We start from the raw sequence: 4,408 nt of genomic DNA on the forward strand, positions 1-4,408 counted from the left end.
AGAAACAGAGTGAGGATGCGCAGAAGCGTTGCTATGGGGCGTTGCTCTGCTGCTGGTGGTCGATGGGCTGACGCTGCGTAAAGGTGATACTAGAGCTGTGCTATGATACTGAGTGCGAGCTGTGTGAGTATGAACAATTTGTTATTTGTTGAAGGATAAAAAGTACAAACCTGAAAGCAGGTGGTCTGAGAGATTGGGTTTGGGTGTTCTGGTGTGATTTTTGCGGTTGCAGACATGCCTTTGGGGAGGGAAAAGGATGGCCTTCTTCCCCACAAGGAAGGCTGGCGTTGGGTATGCGCGCTCCCTCAGCCATCTAGCCTCAGCCGTTTCGTGCTCGTGCCCGCGCAGACGAGGCGACGTTACTGTTGCTGAGGCGCGTGGTGTTGTTTCCCTCCATGAATACTGATGTGCTTGTGAATCACATCACCATAGAGAATCACAAATCACAGGTAAATGAAAGTAGCATTTAGAAGGCCTGTTCAGTTACATGTATATTTTTGTATAATGAAAGCAAGTTGTTAAAATGGGTACCCACCACATACGGTATTTGCCCCTGCTTACAGGTTAATGAGTCGAAATACATAAATACATAAAATAAAAAATTATAATAATTGTTGCTATTATTTGCTTATATAGGAAAATGAGTAACAAACACTTTTTGGACAAGCTACTAGTTCTTAACTACAAGTTAAGGCTTGTTTTATTTTTAGATTTTGTATTATATGTTATATTACATATAGGCTGGATGAATATGGATATATTCATCCAAACAATTGCAAACACAACACAAGTTTTATCAAAAAATCTAATATTTTCTCAAATATATGTGTGGAACGATTATTGGCACCCTTTTATTCAATTATTTGTGCAACCTCCCTTTGCCAAGATAGCAGCTCTGAGTCTTCTCCTTTAATGCCTAATTTCATTTATTTATGTATTCTCTTTTCATGGTAATGCAACACGAAATGCCACAACAGCAATTTAACAAATCCAACAAACACAACAAAAATACATTCCATGACAAAAAGAACAGGAGTAGGAAGAAGAAAAAAAAAATCTTATAAACTCCTGCCCATTCTTATAATAAAAAAATGTACAAATTAGATGACCTCACCAACATGACAAAAGATAACAACAACAAAAAAATAACAAAATAGCCCAGACCAGATAATCTACTTTCAATTTTAACAATTTTCCTTTTTTTTTTTTTTTATTATTAATTCTGCTTACACAACACTAAACAAACAAAAACAACAATGATGGAATGATGACAACGAGACCATTGTTGTTGTAATTTTATCAATTTTCACAATCATCTTTATATAAATTAAGTATGAAGGTTGGAGAACACATGTCAAGGGACCTGAGACCATTCCAGCATACAACATCTCTCCAGATCCTTCAAATTCCAAGGTCCACGTTGGTGGACTCTCCTCTTCAGTTCACACCACAGTTTTTTGGTCAGTGAACCATTTTTGTGTTGATTTTGATGTGTGTTTTGGATCACTGTCCTGCTGGAAGATCCAACCACATAACATTTGAAGCTTTCTGGTAGAAACAGTCAGGTTTTGATTTAGTATCTGTTGGTATTTGATAGAGTCCATGATGCCATGTATCCAAACAAGACGTCTAAGACCTCTGGCATAAAAACAGCCCCACAACGTTAAAGATCATCAACCATATTTAACCGTGGGCATGTTTTATCATATGGATGTTTTCTGTCCCCAATACCCAACTAAGTTCTGCAGTTCTCCAGCTGTGATCCTTGGAGAATTTTTGGCCACTTGAACCTTCCTCACTCTGTGTGGAGACAATAAAGACACACATCCTCTTCCAGGCCGATTCTTAACATCTCCAGTTGATTGGAACTTATTATTATTATTGCCGTGATGATGAAAAGGGGTATGTTGTGATGGGGGCGTGGTCATGTGTCTGTCTGCGGGAGAGAGAGAGTGGTGTGGCCAAGTGGTCAAACTGGTTGATTTTTAACAGCTGTTTCTCACTATAGAGATAGTGGACAGAAGCCTTAAAACAGCTGAACAAGCCAGAGAGGGTAGAGAGAGAGAATGACGAAGTCTGCAATGTTGACGTGTCTTATGTGTGTCTCTGAGTTTTGAGAACTTTATTATTTTAAAAAGTTTATGTTCATTGAAAGTGTTGCATACTGAATTGAGTGAATTAAGAAAATACTGCATATGGTGCTGAAGGCAGAAAAATAAAAGCCTTACCTGCAGCATGTCACTGCGCCCCGGCTCCTCCTTTTCTATACCCGAACCTGATGTTCTGTTACTGGATATTTTCAGTGCTTTAGCTATTTTCTTGTAGCCACTTCCCATTTTGTGAATCTCAACAACCTTTTGCCGGACATCATAACAATATTCATTGGTCTTACACATTGTGATGGATAACTAAGGGAATTTGGATTGGGTGTAACCTAATATATACCCCTGTGAAACAAGAAGTCTTGGCTGAACAATTTCATGTTCCTAGTCACCCATTTGTACTAAATGTTTTAAATATGAATGGGAATATACTTCAGATATATTTTACACATAAGAATGTCTAGCGGTGCCAATAATTGTGGCAAACATGTTTTGGAGAAAAATTCTTTTTTAATTATGAGATTTTCCTTCATGAGGTTCAATTTTTGTGAATATTTTGAATGAAATATCAAAAGGATAAACAATAAAGACATATTTTCACAGACTTCTTTGCTCATATTTACCAAGGATGCCAATATTTTTGTCCACAACTGTATAGGGAAGCCCTGCAGAGCTATATCACAAAATTGAATTTTGGTTAATTCGATCCCAAATAAAAATTACAACATCATCATATTTTTAGCAGCTGGGTAAGCAAATAAACACAGTAAATCCACAGCACACAATCAGGCAAGGGTCAACTATACTAGATTTTAACCAAAAGATTGAACAATGTTCTTAAGACAATGGTGTGTTTTTCATAAATATCAGGTCAGGGCAAGTTGTCACATTTTAATATTTATTATATATACTATTTGATTGCCAAAATAATGGTTTGATATTTTTGTAAGTTATATTTTACAATTATGATGTTTCATGAATTATTTTGTGTTTTTTATTATAATTTTATACTGTTTTAATTTAGCTGAAGTACCTAGAAAAGGCAGTTTATTGGCATGCTCCATTATGACCCCATATACCTTAAATGACTCTAGTGTGTGTTCAATTAACTTTATGTTTTCTCCTCGGCAAAGCTTTTTTGTAGCCATGACTTAAAGGTATGTGGATGTATATATAAAAATATATCTACTGTGAGAAATATTGTCTGTTGTGACTAACAACTAGACCCTGTGTTCCCCATTTCTCAGGTTCGGTTAATTTGTAAAAGTCCACATACATGCCCTGAGAACATTCGGTTAAAATCAACATTCTTTATCTAGTTGACCATTGTCTGAATGTATGCCAGTGTGTTTTAATTGTGTTCACTTGTTTACCAAACAGCTATTACAAAAATATGATGATATTGAAATTTTAGTTTGAAGGATAAAATTCACAAAAATGAAGGGTTCAACTAGATAATTGAAGCCAACATACAAACCAACTGTTTGAGAAAACTCAATTGCACGAGATTAGATAGCCTTTGTGACAACTTCCCAGTGTGACAACCAGCCCGTTCTCCCCTATTTTATTATTAAATGTAAACTGGCTGTGCAGGTAATCTTGAAACAGGAAGTATGTCATTTAAAGTACTTTAAGATCAGTGTGTGTTTATCAGCATTGAACAAGTACTTCTCACTGCGCACTGTAGCACGTGGATCTAATCCATGCGTATTGGATTTTAGTGACATGATGGAACTAATCCATGTGTATTGGATTTTAGTGACGTAGTGGATGTTTTAATGCACATGTGTGTTCACATTTTAATGTTTTGTTTTATCACTGTTGTGTACTTAACGTCATTAATACAGTTATGACACACAAACACACACACACACACACACATTTATAGGGCTGCACAATCATTTAAATGAAATCGCGGTTATTTAACCGCAAAGGGCTACGATGATTGAATTTTATAGATAAATCAAGTTGTTCCCTTCAAAGTCTATGCACATTTATCTGTCCTATCTGTATTGTGTATAGCTATTATTACAGTGTATTCAGAGCGTTTCTGTGCTCCACAACTCAATCTCTTGCTCCGTGTGCTGAGCCCCTCATTTTTAAAGTACTTCAAAGTATGCTGGACCACTACATGTTAATATACAAATAATACACCCCATGGCATTTATGTACAGCTTAGTTGATGTTAAAATGAGGAGCACATTATATTGAGGCTATATTGCTTAAATTATTTATTTGTTTTCTTTGGGTGAAGAGGAAAAACAAGGAAAATTAATTTATGAAATCCATGGTTATGATTATTTTTA

Source organism: Xyrauchen texanus, chromosome 7 (genome assembly GCF_025860055.1).
Source record: "Xyrauchen texanus isolate HMW12.3.18 chromosome 7, RBS_HiC_50CHRs, whole genome shotgun sequence".
In the NCBI taxonomy this organism is placed as follows: Eukaryota; Metazoa; Chordata; class Actinopteri; order Cypriniformes; family Catostomidae; genus Xyrauchen; species Xyrauchen texanus.